This window comes from Hypanus sabinus, chromosome 17 (assembly GCF_030144855.1).
Source record: "Hypanus sabinus isolate sHypSab1 chromosome 17, sHypSab1.hap1, whole genome shotgun sequence".
Taxonomy (NCBI): Eukaryota; Metazoa; Chordata; class Chondrichthyes; order Myliobatiformes; family Dasyatidae; genus Hypanus; species Hypanus sabinus.
This window is the reverse complement of record NC_082722.1, coordinates 59,294,070-59,309,491: the sequence shown is the minus strand read 5'-3', so window position 1 is coordinate 59,309,491 and position 15,422 is coordinate 59,294,070. Positions and strand designations below refer to the sequence as shown.

Here is a 15,422-nt window from a genome sequence, read left to right as displayed (position 1 = left end):
CAGAAGGCTACATCATCATATTTACAGATTATTCCTTGGGCTGCAAGATAGGTTCACTCTCATGTTGAAACAGAAAGATGCTTTTCATTCACTGGCATCCATGGGATTGGAACTCACTAACAAAACAAACATACAGTATACCATACTACAACCATTCAGAGAACTGTAAATATGTTTTTTCTGTAGTGAAGATAACATATGCAGTGCAGTGTGCAGTGCACTTCTGGTAAGTTTATCCTATTTATTTTCCCAGAATAGAACTATCATAATTCTCAGAAACAAACAGACTGCACATTTCCATGTTTCAATTTCAGTGAAGGGGTGTACAGATGCATTTTTTTGGGGGGGAGGGGGAAGTAGATTTGAATTAATCTCAGATGTCATGAACGAGTAGGTTGCTGACATAAGTACAGTCTAACTTTGAAAGATTGGCCTTTGGCTAAGGCACCACACTAAAGCATATTATCACCAGGGAAGAATGGGGCAAATTAAAAGGTGCAGAACTTCAATTTATCATCCAGTAGGTAATTTAGAAGTGTAACACATCAAAGTTGGATAGCATTGCAAAAACAAAAAAACACATCGTATAGCTATCACAAGATATATTAAGCTAATTAAATTAATATTACTTTTGCAAGAATTGATTGTGGACTTTAGACAGAGTAAGATGGGGGAACACATGCCAGACCTCATCGAGGGATCAGAAGTGGAAAGGGGATGCAATTTAAACATCTGAGGATCTATCCTGGGCCCAACATATTGATGCAGTTACAAAGAAGGCATGACAGTGGCTAGATCTCATTAGGAGTTTGAGGCGATTTGGTATGTCACCAAACACACTCACAAATTTCTACATATGATCATGGTGAGCATTCTGACCAGCTGCATCACTATCTGACATGGGGAAGGGGCACGGCACAGGATCAAAGTAAGCTGCAGAGAGTTGTAAACTCAGTCAGCTCCTTTAAGGACACTAGCCATAATGAAGCTTAGGAGGGATGATGGTGCCAAAAGGCAACTCCTTTGCTTGCATCTTCAGAAACAGCTCTATTTCTACCTTTAATATCTTTATTTTTCCCTTCCAGGATTCTTTTGAAGACCCTGATCTGGAGTTACACGTAGGCCTCGGCTCTTTGCAGGAATGAGACTCGTTGTCGGAGTTCCACGACTGGCCGCTATTCAACGTGCCAAGGGTTTGGCCTGAGAATCTCAATCGTGTTCAGAAGCCTAAGATTGTGGGACTCTGGAGACAGACGGATTGAGGGTCGGTGTCACAGCAGGAGACTCGTATGTTGTCAGGGAAGCTGAAAAATCTTTCGCTGTAGGCCCGAAGACCCAAGGTCTTTACGATCTTCAGCCACAGAGCTTGAGAAAAGCCACAAAGCAGACTTTTAACATCGTAAACTAGCTGGTTGTTGTTATGTCTCCTGTTCGCTGTGAAAATGGGGGACTTCTCATTCTCCCTTGCCAGGGAGAGAAAGAACCTGAGGGTTGTCGAATTTCAGATGAAATGCGAAGCATTTGGGGTAACTTTGGTCTGTGTCATTGCTATTGCTTAGTACACACTTGGGCTTAGTGACAGTATCAATGCTCTTTTTTTGCTGGTGAGGGGGTGGGGGGATCGTTGCCCGCTGCTCCTTACGCTCAGGAGTGGGGAGCTGGGGGGGGACTTTGGGGTTCTCACATTCAATTGTCATTCAGTCTTTGGGGGATTTCTCTGTTTTTGTGGATACTTGTGAAGTAAAAGCATTTCAGGATGTATATTGTATACATTTCTCTGACATTAAACTTGACCTTTGAACCTTTGATCTTCAAGGAGTGATGCCTCTAAAAGGCGGCTTCAATCAGGTTCGGTATTGTCATTTAAAGTACAATTGGATAGGTATATGGACAGGAAAGGAATGGAGGGTTATGGGCTGAGTGCGGCCCAGTGGGACTAGGTGAGTGTAAGCATTGGCACGGACTAAAAGGGCCGAGATGACCTGTTTCCGTGCTGTAATTGTTATATGGTTATTAAAGACACCCCATCACCAGGGACATGTCCTCTTCTCATTGCTACTATCAGAGAGGAGGTACAGGAGCATAAAAGAATGCACTCAATGATTCAGGAACAGCTCCTTCCCCTCTGCCATCAAATTTCTGAATAGACATTGAACCCATAAACACTACTTCACTATTTACTTTTTTTTCTCTTTTTGCACTACCTATTCAATTATAATTGTAATTTACAGTTTTATTATTGTGTATTACAATGTACTGCTGGGGTCACATAATAATAAATTCCGATTCTGAAAGGTTAAAATTCCTCCCATTGTCCCTTCCACAAAGTGCCTAGCATTTACCTTCATTCTTCATAATTTCACGATTTAAATTTGAAACCATAAGTCTTCAGTAAATATGCATTCTTGGGGAACTGGGTGAACATCTCATTATCAGAATGGACTGAGGATTAATAAGACCCAGTAGGAATTGTTTCTGCTATTTTCATTACAGTGTAAGCAAAGGAGTCATGTCCAGGTCTGTTTAATGGGAAGTTTGTATTCCAATCATCTTTCACAACCTGCTCAACTGCTTCCAATCCCAGGACAAACAAATATTTGCTTTAGTTTAAAGAACTTTATTTTGACTGAGTGGATGCTGAGGCCTTCAGGCCATTGTCAAGGGGTTTTATTTCAAGGATGTTAAATCCTGATATGATTGCAATGAGGAGTAGGGATATGATCTGCATGGAGAATTTCCTCACATATCACAACAAAACTTTGGGTCAAAGAAAGATTATACCTTTTACTATACATAATCATAAAATAAATTAACATATTCCTTAGAAGACCAGCAATTAGGCAATATGGAAATATTGATTACCTTATTTTTATGCAGGCTTGGAAATCTGAGGAAGTTCAGTTAATGGACCAGAAAGAAGAGTAATTTTAAGCATTAATTCTGTTTCTTCCTCTATGGATACTGTCTTACCACTAGTAGAGGTGGCTCGACATTTTAGAAGATTAGGCAGAACGAACGCAGAAGCCAGGCAGATGTGTTAACCAGAAAATGACATAGCGTGCAAAAGTGAGAAATGACCTTAGCTCAGACAACCTAGATATAGAGTCAATTTGGACTGAAATAAGAGAAAAAAATACAAGGGAAATAAATCACTATATATGGCCCCATTAATATTACGAGAACATATAAAAAAATAAAACAAACTTCCAATAGGACCACAACCTTGGTTTGGAGACTTGTGTGGCTCAATGACCTGGAGAGCTATGTTGGTTGGAATTGGTGTTTTATGCTGTGGTCCTTGGTAGGGTCACCCATGTCAAACAGGTCAAAGGGTAGAGGCCAGACTAAGTGGTCCACTAGTCCTGCAGGTTTGAGGGTTTAGCTCCGGGCTAACAGCTCTGACTGTTAAAAACAAAATTGTGCTGGAGACAGCAAGGAAGCATCCTTCTGCAACTGGGTGCAACAGTATTCCTGAGAGTCCAAATGGGACTTGCGTGGCTGACAGAAAGGAAAACCAAAAAAAGCTACTGACACAATGAAGGAAGCCCTGAACAAGACCAAAGGTGGAGGACCTACATTGCTGTCCTAAGTACAAGCAGCATAACAGGCAGTAGTAATAATAATAATGTTCAATTTTTTTTTAAATTAGTGGGGCTCATGAGGAAGACACTGCAGTGTTCATAGATAAATTTACTCTATGATTTCCTGACATGTTATCCAGTGTTTACCTACCATTTCACTTCATAACCTATTTCCTATGTTAGCTAATTTTGCAAATGGATATTTTAACTGCTGTTACTTAAGTTCAAAACAATAGTTGCAGAATCATAGAATCATAGAAATCTACAGTACATGACAGACCCTTCACCCCACAATGTTGTGCCAACCATGTAGCCTACTTTTAGACTTGTGCTTCTCACTCTTAAATGGAACATTGTATTTTTCATGAGGTTCCTTCAATATATTAATTTTTTTCTCATTATACATAACCATAAAGTAACACATTCCTTAGTTGATTCCATAATGTGTTGATCCAGGTAACCTTCTTGGGCACACTCTGTAAGTCCATCATTGATGCAACCTTTGCTAATTTTATTTGTCTAACCTATAGGAAGGCGTATGGAAGTTTTACTGTTAGTCAAGAAGGCAGGCAAAAAGGCAAACTTTCAACTAGAAAGCCTTACATCTATCATTATAAACATGGTGGAATCTATTATTCAGGAGGACATTTGGAAAATAATAATGTAATAAAGTAGAGTCAACATGGCTTTATGAAAGAAAATTTGTGTTTGTAAAATTTATTAGAGTTCTTTCAGGATGTAACAAGATTCAAGATTGTTAATGTCATGTCCCGTACGAGTGCATAGGAGAACAAAATAATTGTTACTTTGGATCCGCTGCAGCATATTAAAAACACAACAAAATAAAGAGCACAATAGTAAAACAAACACAATAAATATAAAAACACAAGAGTGCTCACAAGCATTGATTGATTATACGAGGGGTGATTGATAAATTCATGGCCTAAGGTACAAGGAGTCCATTTTAGAAAACCTAGCACGTTTATTTTTCAACATAGTCCCCTCCTACAGTTACACACTTAGTCCAGTGGTCGTGGAGCATACGGATCATGGACCTCCAGAAAGTGTCCACAGCAGGGGTGATTGATAAGTTCGTGGCGTAAGGTTGAAGGAGTTGAGTTATACAGCTCTCGTTACATGCACATGCAGGTCAACTCTTTCAGTGATTATGCAGAAAGTTTGGTTAATAACTCATTACCTTAGGCCACAAACTTATCAATCACCTCTGATGAGTTATTAACTTCAACCTTTCTGCATAATCACTCAAAGAGTTGACCTGCATATGCAAGTAACAAGAGCTGTATAACTCATCTCCTTCTAGCTTAGGCCACAAACTTATCAATCGCCCCCTCGTAAGTACAGAAAATGATGCTAGGTACAGGAGAGTCTATACGTAAGTTGACTGACAGGAAATGATAAAGTAGCAGTGGCTGGATAATGGGCAGAGATATTGATCAACCTTACTGCTTCAGGACTGTAACTGATTTTGTGGCTGTTGATCCAGGCATGGATGCTATGTATCCTCTTCTCTGATGGGAATAGGACAAACAGTCCACAAGAGAGTCAGTGGGATCCTTCATGATATTGCTGGTTTTTTTTCTGTTACTGGAAGAAAAGAGTAGTTCTGATTTCCCATCTGCTGACAGTGCAGTTTCCGTACTATTGCAGTGATGCAACAAGTTAGGATACTTTCTACTGCGCATCTGTAGAAAGTCATCAGTATGGATAAGCATAGTCCAATTCTCCTCAGCATCCTTAGAAAGTAGAGGCATTCACGAGCTTGGTATAGAATGTGTGCGGGCAGAATGAGAGGTTGTGAGATGCCCTCTCCCAGGAGTTTGATGTTGCTTGCAGTTTCCACTGCTGAACCACCGATGTACAGCGGGTTGTAACTGGTGTGAGTTCTCTTGAAGTCAATAACCATCTCCTTTGTCTTGCTGCCATCGAGGAGGAAGTTCTCTTCCTGGCGTCAAGCTCTTCCAGTTCCTTTCTGGAGACTGTCTCATCATTGTCGATGCTGACCCCCGCCACTGTCACACATTTGGTGAACTTGACAATGTGGTTGCTCGGGTGTTTGGCCCATGTGTGAGCAGAGTATACAGAATTGGGCTATCACACAACCCCGGGAGGCAGCCATTTTGAGGATGATGGAGAGGGAGGAGTGATTGTGCATCCTGACTATCTGTACTCTGTTTGTTAGGAAGTCCAACACCTAGTTGCACAGTGGTGTATTTAGACTGATGCTTTTGCAATAGTCTGTCAGACAATAGTGCTAAATGCCAAACTGAAAACCAGAATCAGCATTCTGACATAAGTGTCGTTATACTCTACGTGCGTGCGGGCCAGGTGCATGACAGATGCTATGGCATCTGTTGTCAAATGGTTCTGTTGGTAAGCATATTGGTGACTGTCCAGTGTGGCAGGAATGGAATTTTTGATGTTTGCCATTACCGGCCTTTCAAATCACTTCATGATAATTGGTATCAGTGCAGTCGGGTGGTAGTCATTTAGTTCTGAAAGTGTATTGGTCTTTGGTACGAGGATCAAGCACTGTGGATTATGAGAAGCTAGTAAATGTAGGGTGACCAGATTTCCAAAATCTATTTGATGAAGTGCTTGTAAAAGGATACTAGACTGCATTATTCAAGAGATGAAATAGGAATAATAAGGCACCATGTATAGAGGACTAGCTATCTCATAGTAAACCAATTGAATACAGGTAGATGATTTTCAGGCTGGTATCCAATGGGACTGGAAGAATCGAAGCTGGACCCTCAAAACTTGGTAATCAATATGAAATGAAGGAAAAAATGCTGGTGACATAAAGAAAGGTAGAAAAGGAAGTTGCAAGAAGGACATTAAGTCTGCAGAAGGATACACAACGATCAGTGCAGTGATATATATTTAGCAGATGGTGTACTATGTAATTATCCATTGCAGAAGGAAGTCTAGAAAAGCCATATATTGTTTGAATAGAGAAACCACACAGAGCTACTCGATGAAGAAATCCAAATGTCCTTTGTATACTTGGAAGAATATGGCAAATGAAATGTCTCTTATTGCAAGTTGTCCTGTACAACTCTAAAGGGTGATAATAGACAATAGACAATAGGTGCAGAAGTAGACCATTCGGCCCCTCGAGTCTGCACCGCCATTCTGAGATCATGGCTGATCATTCACTATCAATACCCAGTCCCTGCCTTGTCCCCATATCCCTTGATTCCCCTATCCATCAGATATCTATCTAGCTCCTTCTTGAAAGCATCCAGAGAATTGGCCTCCACCGTCTTCCGAGGCAGTGCATTCCACACCTCCACAACTCTCTGGGAGAAGAAGTTCTTCCTCAACTCTGTTTTAAATAACTGACCTCTTATTCTCAATCCATGCCCTCTGGTACAGGACTCTCCCAACATCTGGAACATATTTCCTGCCTCAATCCTATCAAATCCTTTAATTATCTTAAACGTTTCAATCAGATCCCCTCTCAATCTCCTCAATTCCAGTCTGTACAAGCCCAATCTCTCCAATCTTTCTGCGTAAGACAGCCCTGCCATCCCAGGAATCAACCTAGTGAATCTATCCTGCACTTCCTCAATTGCCAGAATGTCCTTCCTCAAACCTGGAGACCAAAACTGTACACAATATTCCAGGTGTGGTCTCACCAGGGCCCTGTATAAATGCAAAAGGACATCCTTGCTCTTGTACTCAATTCCCCTTGTAATAAAGGCCAACATTCCATTTGCCTTCTTCACTGCCTGTTGCACTTGCTCATTCACCTTCATTGACTGATGAACTAGGACTCCTAGGTCTCTTTGCATTTCTCCCTTACCTAACTCGACACCGTTCAGACAATACTCTGCCCTCTTGTTCCTGCTTCCAAGGTGGATAACTTCACATTTATTCACATTGAATGACATCTACCAAGTATCTGCCCACTCACCCAGCCTATCCAAGTCTCCCTGTATTCTCCTAATGTCCTCTTCGCATGTCACACTGCCACCCAGTTTAGTATCGTCAGCAAACTTGCTGATATAGTTTTCAATGCCCTCATCTAAATCATTGACATAAATCGTAAAGAGCTGTGGTCCCAATACAGAGCCCTGTGGTACCCCACTAGTCACCTCCAGCCAGTCTGAGAAACACCTATTCACTGCTACCCTTTGCTTTCTATCTGCCGACCAGTTTTCTATCCATGTTGAAACCCTGCCCCCAATGCCATGAGCTCTGATTTTACTCACCAATCTCCTATGTGGCACCTTATCGAATGCCTTCTGAAAATCTAGGTACACAACATCCACTGGCTTACCCTCGTCTAACATCCCTGTTACACCCTCAAAAAACTCCAACAGATTAGTCAAGCATGATTTGCCCTTGGTAAATCCATGCTGGCTTGGCCTAATTCTATTACTGCCATCAAAATGTGCCACTATTTCGTCCTTAATAATGAACTCAAGCATCCTCCCCACGACTGACGTTAGGGAACAGGGCGATAGTTCTCTGTTTTCTCCTTCCCTCCCTTCTTGAAAAGTGGGATAACATTAGCCACTCTCCAATCCTCAGGAACTAATCCTGAATCTAAGGAACATTGGAAAATGATTACCAATGCATCCGCAATTTCCTGAGCCACCTCTTTTAGAGCCCTCGGATGCAGAACATCTGGACCCTGGGATTTATTAGCCTTCAGTCCTACCAGTCTACTCATCACAGTTTCTTTCCTAATGTCAATCTGTCTCAATTCCTCTGATATCTTATGACCCTGGCCCATCCAAACATCTGGGAGATTGCTTGTGTCCTCCCTGGTGAAGACAGATCTAAAGTACACATTAAATTCTGTTGCCATTTCCCTGTTTCCCATAACAATTTCTCCCAATTCATTCTTCAAGGGGCCAACATTGTTCTTAACTATCTTCTTTCTCTTCACATAGCTAAAAAGCTTTTGCTATCCCCTTTTATATTCCTGGCTAGACTGAGCTCATACCTGATTTTTTCTCTCCGTATTGCTTTTTTAGTCAAGATCTGCTGTTCCTTAAAACTTTCCCAATCATCTGTATTCCCACTCATCTTAGCCCTGTCATACTTCTTTTTCTTTAATGCTATACAATCTCTGACTTCCTTTGTCAACCACTGTGGCCCCTTCCCCCTCTTTGAATCCTTCCGTCTCATTGGAATGAATTGCGTTTGCATCTTTTGTATTATCCCCAAGAATATCTGCCACTGCTGATCCACTGTCTTTCCTGCCAGGGAATCCACCCATTTAACTTTGGCCAGCTCTTCCCTCATGGCTCTGTAGTCTCCTTTATTTAATTGCAACACTGACACCTCTGATCTGCCCTTATCCCTCTCAAATTGTAGATAAAAACTTATCATGTTATGATCACTACTTCCTAATGGCTCCTTTACTTCAAGATCACTTATCAATTCCTGTTCATTACACATCACCAAGTCCAAAATAGCCTCGTTCCTGGTTGGCTCAAGCACAAGCTGTTCCAAAAATACATCCCTTAGACACTCCACAAACTCCCTATCCTGGGGTCCAGCACCTACCTGATTCTCCCAGTCCACCTGCATGTTGAAATCTCCCATAACGACTGCATTACCTTTAGCACATGCCAATGTTAACTCCCTAATCAACTTGTACCCAATATCCACGCTACTGTTTGGGGGCCTGTACACAACACCCATTAGGGTCTTTTTACCCTTACTGTTCCTCAGCTCAATCCACACAGACTCTACTTCCCCTGTTCCCAAGTCACCTCTTGCTAAGGACTGAATCTCATTCCTCACCAACAGGGCCACCCCACCCCCTCTTCCCATATTTCTGTCTCTACAATAGCACGTATACCCTAGTACACTCAATTCCCAGGCCTGATCCCCTTGCAGCCATGTCTCCGTTATCCCAACAATATCGTAGTTCCCCATTTTCATCTGAGCTTCAAACTCATCTGTCTTATTTCTGACACTATGCGCATTCAAGTATAGAATTCTTAGCCCATTCCTCCTCTCTTTGCTTAAAACACTGTCTATTGTACCTAACCCAGCTCCTTGAACTTCCATCAGGCTAATTGCACCTTGAATTTTGATGACCTTCTCAAGATCACCCAAACCTTCTACACATTTAACCCCATGCTCCTTCTGACCAACCCTCTGTACATGTAACTTTTCCAACACATGTTCTGTCTCACCTTTCTCCTTTACACAATTAATATTTGGTAAACGTGTATTCCCCACCTGTCCCTTATCCTTCATCATATCATCTTCTCTCGTAATCTGGATCCCTGCCCCCTGCACATCTAGTTTAAACCCCACCCCCGAGCAGCACTGGCAAACATTCCTGCAAGAATGTTAGTACCCCTCCAGTTCAGATGTAGACCATCCCTTCGAAACTGATCCCAAAGTCCCTGGAACAAAGACCAATTATCCAAAAACCTGAACCCTTCCTTCCTGAACCATGCTCTCAGCCTCGTATTAATGTGCATAATCATTCTATTCTTCACCTCACTCGCACGTGGCACAGGTAGCAATCCTGAGATTGTCACCCTGGAGGTCCTGCCTTTCAACTTCACTCCTAACTCCCTGAACTCTCTAAGCAGGACCCCATCACTCACCTTACCTACATCGTTGGTCCCTACATGGACCACTACATCTGGGTTCATGCCCTCGTTCTCAAGAATAGCCTGCACCCGATCTGAAATGTCCCGGACCCTGGCACCAGGGAGACAACATACCATCCGAGACTCCTGATCTGCCCCACAAAATCTCCTATCTGCCCCCCTGACTATAGAGTCCCCTAAAACTATCGCTCTCTTCTCTTCCCTCCTCCCCTTTCTAGTTGAGGGTTCAACCTCTGTGCCAGAGGCAGGACCACTACAACTCATTCCTGGTAGGTCATCCCCATCAACAGTATCCAGTACAGTATACTTATTGTTAATGGGAATGGCCGCAGGGGTGCTCTGCTCTCTCTGCCTGCTCCCCCTGCCTCTCTGCACCGTCACCCATCTGTCTACTTCTTGGATTTTTGTTGTGACTACAAAGAGGTGGTAAAATGGACCCTGGAATACTGTGTAGAAGTGTTTTTTTGTTTCTTTATTCAAGGAGATATACTTAAAAGAGGCCTCAACTTGAGTATTGTGAACAGTTTTGGGCCCCTCATCTTAAAAAAAGATGTGCTGGCATTGGAGAGGATCCAGAGGAGGATCGTAAGGATAATTCCAGGAATGCAAAGGTTATCATACAAGGAATGTTAGATGGTCTGTACTTGTTGGAATTCAGAAGGATGAAGGGGGATCTCATTGAAACCTTTCAAACGTTGAAAGGCCTAGACAGAGTAGACGTGGAAAGGATGTTTCCCATGGTGAGAGAGTCTAGGACAAGAGGGCACAGCCTCAGGTTAGAGGGGTGCCCTTTCAAAACAGAGATGCAGAGAAATTTCTTTAGCCAAAGAGTAGAGAATTTGTGGAATCTGTTAACATATGCAGCTGTGGAGGCCAGGTCATTGGGTGTATTTAAGGTTCTTGAATGGACATGGCATCAAAGTTTACAGAGAGAAGGCTGGGAATTGGTCTGAGGAGGAGATAGAAAAAAGAATCAGCCAAGATGGCGGAGCAGACTGGTGGAGCAGATGACCTGGTTCTACTCCTATGTCCTGTGTCTACTCCTATGAACACTGAGGCTGTCTACAAGAAGGGTCAGGAGTCGTCTCTATTTCCTGAGGAGACTGAGGTCCTTTAACATCTGCCAGCTGATGCTGACGATGTTCTATGAGGCTGTGGTAGCCAGTGCTATCATGTTTGCTGTTGTGTGCTGGGGCAGCAGGCTGAGGGTAGCAGACACCAACAGAATCAACAAACTCATTCATAAGGCCAGTGACATTGTGGGGGTGGAACTGGACTCTCTGACCGTGGTGTCTGAAAAGAGGATGCTGTCCAAGTTGCATGCCATCTTGGACAATGACTCCCATCCACTCCATAATGTATTGGTTAGGCACAGGAGTACATTCAGCCAGAGACACATTCCACCGAGATGTAACACTGAGTGTCATAGGAAGTCATTCCTACCTGTGGCCATCAAACTTTACAACTCCTCCCTCGGAGTGTCAGACACCCTGAGCCAATAGGCTGGTCCTGGACCTATTTCCACTTGGCATGATTAACTTGTTATTATTTAATTATTTATGGTTTAATATTGCTATATTTCTTCACTATTCTTGGTTGGTGCGGGTGTAACGAAACCCAGCTTCCCTTGGGATCAATAAAGTATGTCTGTCTGTCTGTCTTATGGCCTCTTAGGTTGCTTAGAGAAGGTTCATTAAGCTGTTTACTGAGACAAGGAAAGGTTGAGCAGAATAAACCTGTAACTGTTTAGAAAACTGAGTATAATCTTATTGAGATATATAAGATTCTGAATAGATGCGGAATGGATGTTTCCTTTGTGGGGAAACAGATGTAAGGTAAAGTTTATGAATCACAGATTGTCCATCTACAATTCTTTACTGTTATTGCAAATTTGTTAAGAAATTACTCTTTGTTTTGTGAACTAAACCTTTAGTATTCTCTATGACAGACAGGCTGAAAACAGTTGTTGAATACAATGAAGATGAAGATTTTGCATAGTTCTAGTGGTATTATCATGGTGTATCTGGTGTTTGGATATATAGCGAATATTAACTTCAGCAACCAATCTTCAGATCTGAACATGGATTGTAGGTTAAATTTTAAATGCAGCCCTGAAAAATAATTTCCTGGAGCTATTGACTGAAAGCCAGGCATTACTGATTAACATTCATTTGGGGTGATTCAAGTGGGAGTGCAAAGAAGGAGGTGTGAAGAATGAGGTGTAAAGGTTATATATAATGCAAAGGAAGCATTGTAGATAATTTGTAACTATAGAATAGTCCCGCTGTTACCTTTAATCTTAGGCGTATAACATGTCATTTAATACTGGGGTCAAACAGGCCTCTTCCTCCATGAATGTCCTGTGCTTTTACTTTACCAGTGAAATAACTTAGCTCTGATGTTTTTAATAATGGTTTTTAATTCTGGTACCCCCCCCCCCAAGCATTAGAATGCTTTCTCTTCACCTATACCATCAGTGCCCATTAACATCCTAATTTCCAAGGAATACAACAATATACAATCTCTTAATTTAATGTGAGGAGTCCAGGTATCTTTCAATAAAGCCACTCCCTGTAATCAAACTTTAGAATGGATCTCTGAAACACTGAAAAACAGGTTCTTGATTTCACAGTTTACACCACTGTGGCCCTTCAGTGCACTGCACTTTTTCTGTAAAGATAACTGCATTCAGTTCTCCTTTCTTCTACTTAAATATTCTTCTGTATGGAATGATCTGTCTGGAGTTTATTGTCATGTGCACAAGTACATGTCTGCACAGGTGCAAAGAGAAACTTAAACGCATCAGCACACAGACACATCAGCAGAACTCACAAGAAGAAGACACATTTATAAAAAAAAATGTCCATTTTAGTCCAAAGTGATCAAAGTGGTCTAAATGCAAGTGATTAGGGTTGTGTAAAATGATTAAAATAGCTCTTCTTGAGCCTGGTGATATGGGACTTCTGTACTTCTGCCTATTGGCATCCATGAAAAATGCATGGCACAAATGGTAGGGACCTTTGGTGATGGACGTTGCCTTCTTGTGGTAGCATTATGTGACATGCGACCATAATAAACCAATGTCAGCTTAACATATTAAACAACCATTTCTTGTTCAGCTTCATCTAGCTCGATGCAACTGAGGCTGCTAATGATACCAATGTTGGATCCATAAGCTCTTCCACAGATAGGCAGATTCCCCACCATCAGATTTTGGATTGGATAATGAACCTATGAGCACTAGCTCAGTATTTTTTTACATCTCTTTTGGCACTGCTTATTTAATTTTCTTTTTTTAATACATACTTCTTATTGTAATTTATAGATTTTATTATTATGTATTGCATTGTACTGCTGCCGCAAAACAGATTTCATGACATATGCCGGTGATATTAAACCTGATTCTGATGAATCTGAATCTATTTTTTGTATTTCAACATTGATATACATTATCTCAGCCACGGAAATTCTTACTCTACGTACTACTACTTGACCCCAAGATCTGTTGTACCTTAACCAACCGACCTTCTTTGAAAGACTAAATATAAATTTATGCCATTGATCTTAATTCTGAAACATCGTACTTCTAAACATACACACTGAAGAATATTCAGTGAAAATTACCTAGTATAACAATGTTACTTTCAGATGAAGAGGCCAGTTATCACATTATATTATAAACTTCAACATCATTTACTTGAATGAGGAATGTCAAACAAAACCTGAGGCAGGATTATATCCTGTTACATTGCTGCTAAGAACTATTAGTGGCTTGATGAATATCATTAATGCTATTTAGCATCCCTGAGTCATGTTTTAATCACCAGCTATGAGTGAGTTAAATGCTGTGACAGTTCAATGAATTGCTACACAAGAATCACTTCCCAGAACCTCTGAATTCTCCATTCCAATATCAGATCCTCTGACATCTCACCAGCTGGCTGTACTGATGCATAGGCACTTTAAATATTGACAGGCTCTGCTATTGCTTGTCTCAGAGCTTCTGAACCACATTAAAAGCCAGACAAATTTGCAGCAAAAAATATCAGCCTATGATCTGATGATTCACAGACCGAACAGTGGTCACCACTGCATTACTCAAATGAAATAATTATGTAACATAATATTTCTTTCAACGCTGATGGATATAATGGTAATTAAATCTTATTACAATGCTGTATTTTCCAGATACTCCTACTGTGTGTGCAGTACATTCATGATGTGTCTGTATATAATTGCAATTTTGCTTCGGGTTGTATGCAATTAGACTAATTAGGCACACATCTCATTTCTAGTATTCAGTCATGTACACGATTTATTTTTCCCCTTCCTCTTTCCTTTTGAAATATTGTTTTCTAAGTTTGGAGTGTGGTTCTGTAACAGGTAGAGGATTGTTAAAGAATATAGCAGGATATAGATCAGTAAAATTATGGGTCATCAGTTGAAGGAATGGCAGATGGAGTTTAATCCAGCTAATTTGAGGTGCTGCTCTTTGAGATCAAATATAAAGGAACAACTGGCAAGATGCCTGCTGATTCTTTCTGTACTTTGTGGCACATCAGTTACACAACCTTGCCATTTCTTTAACATTCTTGCCTGTTTATATGAGGCCCAGTTGCTAGCTCGATGCTCAACCCAGCACGGATGGAAATTGTGTAAGGAGCTGGGCAGGTTCGAACCCGGGACCGTTTGCGTAGAAGTCCAGTGCGGATGCCACTACACCACTTTAACAGTACTAATATACATGGGGATCTTGGGGTCCAAGTCCATACCTCCCTGAAAATGGCTGACAAAGTCACCAAGGTGGTGAAGCTTGCCTTTATTCGTTCAACCATCCTGAAGTTACATCATGGCTAAAGGAAACTCTATCTATTTAGCCTGCAACTTGAGTGTTGCATTCAATTCTGATTCCCCATTCTACGAAGGATACGGAGCCTGTGGTAAAGTACACAAGACGTTCACCAGGATGCTGCCTGAATTAGAAGGCATGTGCTATAAGGACAAATTGGATGAATTTGGGCGTGCAAAAGGCTGAGGAGAGAACCAAGGGAAGTTTATAAAATGATGAGAAGCATAGATAGAGCAACCAGCCTGGTATCTCTTTGTCAAAGTCAAAAAAGTCGAATACTAGAGAGCATGCATTTAAGATAAGAGAGGGAACGTTCAAAGAATTTTTGCAGGGTAATTTTTATTTAAACATAGAGTGGTGGGTGTTTGGAATACACTGCTT

The 15,422-nt window shown here is 41.3% G+C and overlaps 1 protein-coding gene across 1 annotated transcript in view; it reads right to left on the bottom strand.

Moving 5' to 3' along the window:
- The window catches only part of cdh13 (cadherin 13, H-cadherin (heart)), a 1,114,907-nt gene that overhangs the window by 351,186 nt on the left and 748,299 nt on the right, over nucleotides 1-15,422 (bottom strand). The window lies entirely within an intron of this gene.